Here is an 8180-nt window from a genome sequence, read left to right as displayed (position 1 = left end):
GAGTGCAGGTGGTAGAATTCATCGCTGGACAGCGTTCCCCAGAAGGGGACCAAGGCCGTGTTCGGTCGTGTTTCTATTGCAGTTCTTCTTGTGACCGAAGACAATGTCCCAGTAGGATAAAATCTGACAAACAAGTCTTATTTTTGTCTGCAGGCTCACCATGCCCAAGATGTCGCATCTGTCCATTGTGATATTTCTCTGCTACCTTTCTGTACACGTCTTCAATTCTATTGAGGTTACCCTACGCATTCAAGGCTCTCCGTTTAAAAACTTTGAGATGTTACGTCTAATCTAAACTACCGACGGAACAAGCACATTGTAAGTTAGAGACACAAAAAAACAACAATGCGCGTGGTTTGGTGGCCGTAGGGCGGAATGACGTTACTGTTCAGAAATTTTATGACAGTTGCGACAGAAGCTTTAACCTGCCTTGCGGTAGCCTTTTAAAAGAAAATGACAAAATTGATTAGAAGACAGCGGTATGCGGGAAACAGGTAATTTGGCACAGGTGGCTATGCGAGGGTAGCTTATTATAAAAACTCCATTTTGATTCGTTCGGAAAAAGGAAATTCTTTAAAGGCTTATGAAGTGTTTCCCATAATGACAGGACGTAATTAGGAGTCTGCAAGCGCTTCTATATTGCTCCATCGCGTTCGGGACAATTTACAACAATCGTCGTAAGTTCAACCCACTTCCTCGCTACAAAATTTCACAACCGTCTCATTGCACCTTTGTATATTTCTTTCTGTAAATTTCAAAAAAAAATATTTTTATGCAACTTCTGGTGTAAATGGTTTAACTGAGATTAAAGTAAACACCCTTGTCAGGGTGTTGTCTTCCCATAACTTTGTACGCATTTTTTCGGCTGCCTACTCAGTTGTCCAAAGATCCACCTACTCAATGTTACGCGAAATCGACTGAAACAAATGCGAAGTTCCTATTTAGCCACAATGCATAAGGACTGCATTGAATGGCGACGCTACATTCGGAGCTTTCGAAATATTCATCCGCTTGCTACCACTCAAAATATAACGATTTAAAAATAGAAGACCACGTCAGCAGTTTTACAGCAAGTGAGACATCCGACTAAACAAAAAAAATAAAGCCGTTCTAATCAATGTTAAAGCTGTCGGAAGTCCAGAGCAGTGATTCGCCATAATGGGTGGTGGTGCCGTTATCTGCTCACCGCTACCACCCGCTACCAAGACGCTCCTTGACAGTGACTTTGGGCAGGCTACCCACATCGTGTCTTACGTTGAATGATGTGCTTGGCCCCTGGTCATGCGCAAAGATGGCTTCACGTGCGACGAGGGCCTTCCTAAGCTTCCTTCGCAGTTCAGGCCTAGTTCACAGACTTTAACAGTGCCGAGCATTGACTCGACATGTACTACAGAACCGTGACCGTCACCTTTGCGCTCTCAAGCTCTTAGTGGTGTCCCAGTGAACATTTCGGGGCTGTGATCACCGTGACTACTAGGTTGGCGGTCAAAGTGTTATGATTGCTCGTGGCCGCTCCGCAGTTTTCTGAACTGTGCTTAAATTCAAAGTGAACCTTCAGCCATTGCGTGTTTACCCCGTCTTTTATTTTTAACCTGACCTAGTGATCTCATGACCCCGTGTTGTCGCTCCGCGGTTGCCTGAACTCCGCTAAATTTGAAAGCGAACATTTCCCCAGTGCGCTAGAACAATTCTCTAGTGTGTTTTAACACTTCTTTTACTTTTACTTCGTACTACTGAACTCTGTATACAGACTGCTTGTCGTTTTTTCTTTCTTTTTTTTTTTTTCATTTGTGTCATTATTCACCTGACGTAGCATGTTAGGCTATCTGCTGGACAGACCTCGTCAGTACCATTAAACTGCGTTCTCTCTCTCTCTCTCTCTCACCCATCACGGTCTTCGCCGCCCTGTCTCACTCCTGTCTTGATGAACATGCAATTCAAATTTTCCCCCTTCGCAGTGCTCGCGCCCCCTGCCTAAAACTGCGCAAGCGGGATCTTTTCTCTTTTTGTGCTTGCTTTTGGAGCCTCCGCGTGACTCCCGCTCTCCGGTACAGAAGGCTCTACTGGGGTGCGTTATCTCGCTGCGGCGCCTGATTCCAGCAGTCGCTTGACATCGACCGTTAGCGAGCTACGACGACAAGGGTAGTCCATAAAGTGCTCTGCAGTTAATATATAACTGCCGTACTCAGCCTGCATGCCGGTGAACCTCAAGTCTAACATGGGGGACCATTTGCATTACGACTGTTGCAACGTGTTTTTGTTTTGCAAGCAGTTGGGTTGAAACTCTCATCATCATCATCACCAGCCTATCTACGCCCCCTGCAGGGCAAAGGCCTCTTCCATGATGCTCCAATTACCCCGGTCCTGTGCTAACTGCGGCCAATTTATCCACGCAAACTTCTTGATCTCATTTGCCCACCTAACTTTCTGCCCCCCCTACAACGCTTGCCTTCTCTAGGGATACATGCTGTTAACCTTAATGACCAACGGTTATCTTGCCTTCGAATTGCATGCCGTGCCCACGTCCATTTCTCATTCTTAATTTCTACTAACGTCCTTAACACGCGTTTGTTCCCTTACCCACTCCGCTCTCTTCTTGTCGCTTAATGTTACACCTATCATCTTCTGTTCCAATGCACCCTGAGTCGTCCTCAATTTAAGTTGAGCCCTCCAAGTGAGCCTCCACGTTTCTACCCCGTAGTTGAGTACCGGTAAGATGCAGCTGTCGTACACTTTCTTCTTAAGGGACAATGGTAGGCTGCCATTCATTATCTGAGAATGCCTGCCGAAGGCACTTCACCCCATTCTTATCCTTCGAATTATCTCTGTCTCGTGGTTAGGATCCGGGGTCACAACTTAGCCTAAGTAGATATATTTGCTTACTACTTCCACGGACTCGCAACCTATCTCATAGCGCTGTGTTATTCGAAGGTTATTGGTCATTACTTTAGTTTTCTGCATAATAATTTTCCAGCCCACAGTTCTATTCTGTTTGTCCTGTGTGGTAAGCATGATTTGCAATTCCTCCCCCGAGTTAGTTAACAAGGCAACGATGAAAGCAAATCTGAGGTTACTCAGGTATTCTCCATTAACCCTTACTCCCACCAGTTCCCAATCCAATGCTCTGAATACTTCTTGTAAACATACTGGGAATAACATTGGAGAGATTGTGTCTCCTTGTCTGACGACCTTCTTATAGGTATTTTACTGCTGTCTTTATGAAGGATGATGGTAGCTGTGGACCCATTGTAGATATCCTCTAATATTCTTACATAATGCTCATCTACATCCTGGTTCCGTAATGCCTGAATGACTGGTGAAGTTTCAACCCAGTCAAATGCTTTCTCATAATCTATGAAGGCTATATGTAGAGGTCTGGTATAATCAGCACACTTTATCACTTGACTGATCGTGTGAATATGGTCCATTTTTGAGTAACCTTTACTGAACGCTGCCTGTTCTTCAGGTTGACTGAAATCTAAGGTTGCAGAAGTTGACAGGGGATTGACAGTGCTATGAAATTAATCGCCATATTATCCAGGGGGCTTTGTTGGCAGTTGCGATAGACGCCTGTACACTTGGCCTCTGAGCACTGACGATCATTTCTAGACAAGCGTAAAAATGCAATAAGAATAAATGCAATGAGCCTTTACGGAACCCTGCTTGTTCTTTAGGTTGACTCAAGTCTAAGGTTGCAGAAATTCTGTTAGCGATTAGCTTGGTAAGTACCTTGTAGACGACTGACAGTAAGCTGATTGGCCTGTAATTTTTCAAGTCCTTCATGTCACCTTTCTTATAGATTAGGATGATGTTCACGTTCTTCCAAGATTCCGGTACATTTGCCGTCATTAGGCATTGCGTATACAGGTTTGCCAGTTTTTCAAGTACAATTTCTCCGCCATCGTTCAAGAGGTCTGCTGTTATCTGATCCTCACCAGGTGCTTTGCCCTCTTTCATTTCTTTTAAAGCCTTCCTTACTTCTCCTGTCGTTACTGGTGGGATGTCTATATCCGCTGAACTACTTTCTCGCTCGGCATTATCCTGGATGTCCCGGCTACCGTACAGATCCCTATAGAACTCCTTGGCTACTGTGACTATTTTATTCCTATTTGTGTGGTGAGGTTTGAAACTCTACAGGTCACTTAAAGGGGTCCTGAAATACCTTCCGCCGATGCATGGATGTACATGTAACCAAATAAAGCAATGTATTCGCAATATCCTCCCGCAAGAATTTTGTTAAAGCGATGAGTATTAGCTGAAAAACCGTAAATCAAAAACCGCGCGTTATCGTCGCTCCGCGTTTCCTCCTTCTTTGGACTTACTCTCCGCTGTTGACGGCGCGCGAGCCTTGCCTCCCATGATGCTGCGCTCCTCAGCGGTGACGTACTTCCGCTATTGCGCTGCTCACACTGCCGTCTGCTACGGGCAAGCTTTGTTGACACCATGAATCCCGCACTCCACTCAAGGCTGGAAAAGCGAACGAAAAATCTGGCCTCGTGAGTGCGGCGGCCTGGCCTTGCCCTTTCGCGGTGTACATTGGTGCAGTTGCTTTTGGCGACACGTGACTTTTTATCGGCGGTGATCTCGCAGCCGCACGGGGAGGATCTTGCGCTCGTTCTCTTTGATGCACCGCGCACTGTTTATCCAAAAAGCGCCGTATCAGATTGGGTCCCGCTGGTGCCGGGTGTTATTTTGCGGCGGTTGTAATTCCTGCGGGCGGCATGTGAAAAAGACATTTTAAACCGATACAGAACCCGTGCACAAAACGCTTCAATCATGTGACCAGTTCAGCTTGGGGCGACGCGTGGTGGAGAGCGGCAACGTTGGAAAAACATGCTCCGCCGCGGCTCTTAGCTTTCTAGCGCTGGAGCGAGCGCCATTTTTTTGACAATCTCAAACATCGGTTGCCTTGCCAACAAGGCACAAACCACTCTAGAAGTCCGTTACGGTTCCGTGATCCCGGTTCAGCTCGGGGCCCCACCTCGCGACATGTAGGCACTGCAGGCGTACCACTCACTCCCATTGGGAAGTGCGAGATGCGTTTGGCATTAGAGGAGGCGATGGTGTGTGTTGTGGACGCCTTTGTTTCGCGATGAAATGCGACGTTGTGATTCTGCGGGTGGATAGTGCTTCCCATGTTCTGGATTATCTTTCTCGAGCGACGTACGACTCAACCCGCATGGGGTATGTGCAGTGTGCGTGGCTAAAAGCCATCTAGGTTTGTGCGCGAGAGTTAAGTGACTTGCTGTTCGTCCCCGCAAACCGCGCGCGAGGTGAGTGCCGATTTACGACGGGCAGGAGGAGGCAACCCATCGTCTGTCAATCGCGGTTCAGACTTGCAACGCATGTTGTGACGTTGTGTTCGTTCTAAACGCATCTCTGGATTGTTTTGAAGTTGAATAAAATGTGTGCGTCAAACCGGGGCATTCTGCTCATGGAGTTCGCTGCGATTGCACGAAAGAAGTGCCACGAGGCTTCAACGCTTTTTATATGGAATGTACTCAGGTAAGAGAATATCCATGTCGTGTTATGGCCGTGATGCATTCAATACAAACGGTTAAGCGTTTTTTTACACTTGTTTCGTTTGTCGTAAAATGTCCAAGCACTCCGGCACTACGCTGGCAGATCAGCCGGCGAGCCGACGCTGAGCAGACGACTCAGCTCTTCGCCTGAAGTGCGTGAAAAAGCCGCTCAATAGCAGGATGTCTAGCTCATGACGAACATCGTGCGTGAAAAAGCCGCTCAATAGCAGGATGTCTAGCTCATGACGAACATCTGGGAATCGATGACGTAGACATGTGAATATGGCGGCGTCCAAAAACACGAAGGGAAGGGTGAGAAAAAAGCGACAAACTTTGCAACAAAAGCGTGAGCTTTCCGCTGCGCGTAAAAGAGTAATACTTGGCACAGGTGACGTTGACGACCCAATCTAACGATTGCGCTAGTTCATTTAGTGTGCTAAAAACGCCTTTAAGGGCCCTTTAAATTTCCTATTTTAGGCGTGTGACACGACATAGTAATCGTTTCCGGCGGTGAAGGGTAAAATTTGCTCGCTCTTGTTAGTTCAATTCGAGCTTTAAGAGGAATAACAACACCTCAGAAACATCCAGCAGTTTGTGGCGTTACCTTTCTGCCCTTCGTGGTTATTTTAGGTTTGAAATCATCATGTTCTGTTTTGAACACAGCATCACGCGGGGTATGAATCTGCTTCAGTTAGGCTTTCGTACTGGGTTATTACCTGCGATGATATTTGCTGCTCATTTTATGCCCCTGGTTATTCCAGACTTTGGTTATTCTAGTGTTGGGCCTTAAAGGGGCCATGCAGACAAAACACAAGTTTCGTTCATTCGAAAGGTTGCCTGTTAGAATAATACTAACACCACTTCTTACACAGACTTCGCTCAAATAAGCTATAGAATTAGGAAAAAAAGAATGGCCATGCGACTGGATTACTAGCTCATTTTCCGCAACAGAACTTGTGATGTCATATGTGCCCAGCTGTGCGATCTGCAGATGCTGGCAGGAGGAAAATCAAATTATGCTGGACCCATTTATAAGCTTGCGAAATGAGCTGTTTGCGCCTGCATGTAATGCATGTTCACCCTACAGCAGTAACGATGATGTGGTAAACAATGAAAGTTACGAAAATACCTGTTAACATAGAAGTACCAATGCGCACTGCTGTTGGTACTGGGCTCACTATGCCTGTTTTAGGTGCACAGCCTCCCTCCGCTTTGGAGTTGTTTTATACTACGCTGGCCGATTGGTGTAAGCAACGTAGTCGTATATGACCCTTGTTTGTCGAGCATACCCCATGTTTCACGAAACAATTACGTTCTACCGTAACAAAAACAAGCCAGGGGCCCTATTCTCGACTGCACAAATTGCCGGCAATTCAGGCAATTTTCCGGAAGTCTTTTCTGATTGGCTTTCAATTTTGGTCACGTGCTTCCGGTTGACAAAGCGGTTGTGTGTGCTGTCGTCATTTTGACGTTTCATGTCGTCTACGGACACCAGTTCTAAAGTTTGCCTTATTTCTCGTTACTAAAGGCGCATAATTCTTGGCCGGCAATGAAAAACCAGACTAAATGCAGCGGACTTGACAACGTAAGCCTGTCTTTGCTATTCAACAACAATACTGCTTGTAATACACCCCCCCTCTGTGATTGGCTGAGAAGGCGTGACGTAATTTAAAGAGTTGGCGGAAACGATTACGTCAAGCATTGGCAACTTTAGCCTGCATAAAAGTGACGTAATGCTACGTAACAGCTTGAAAATGGCGGCTGTTTTTGTCGCAAAATACAAGCAAAATAGGGCACAATATTGCCCCGGCTTACGGCGCCGCGAAATGTGCGGCAATTTGCAGCAGGCGCAGTTTCGCATGCGCGCTGTTTAAAGCGTGTTTCCTACCGAAACAAATTATAGTTTCAACTGCTTCCAAGTCAGCGATCATGGAACATACAAATAACATGCAGTATTTTGCTTTTATGTTTGGCAATGAAATAAAAATTATTTGTTTGGCGTAACCGCAACATAAGAGGGCAGTACAAGCCTCTCCATGACAAAGAGAACCCAATGCATGGCATTTATCCATACTTGTCCTAGTAAGCTGTTGGGTCACATGATCGAACTCAAGAGAAAAATAACAATGAAAAGTGACTATTTAGTTCATTACAGCGCTGATTGCAGTCCAGCTTGACGAATGAGTGAATCGGCGACATCGGTGCGCTCCGCGGTTATCAGGCGTAGCGCTTCACTGGTCTTATGTGTCATAGAAGCGATGGTCGCGGCCGTCTTTTTCTGTGATCACGCCAAAAACTTGTAACATAGCAGCAGACGATGGCGTGGCGGCGGTGGCGGCAGGGAAGGTGATAACGCAACAAAGTTTGCATTGAAGCAGAGAGCTAAGCTATGTTAATAAAAGCGATTGAAAGAAATAAATAGATACGGTAAAAAAATTGTGTGATGTTCTTTAGCTCGACATCCTCCTTTCGCTCGCTTTTGGATCAACGTTACTCGATCGCCTTGTGGTGTTGGCTCCAAAGTTGACCTCCAGAAATGTGTTTTTCTTGTCAGCCTCAGCTACCGTCTTAATTTTTATAGTCCGTGCCAAATGTTTTTAAATCTTTCTTGCACAATATTTGATACCTTGGTAGCGATCTTTATGAGTGACTCGTCAA

Source organism: Haemaphysalis longicornis, unplaced genomic scaffold (assembly GCF_048455015.1).
Source record: "Haemaphysalis longicornis isolate Haplotype H1 unplaced genomic scaffold, Haemaphysalis longicornis Haplotype H1 scaffold_81, whole genome shotgun sequence".
Classification (NCBI taxonomy): Eukaryota; Metazoa; Arthropoda; class Arachnida; order Ixodida; family Ixodidae; genus Haemaphysalis; species Haemaphysalis longicornis.
Note: the sequence above shows the minus strand (reverse complement) of the source record.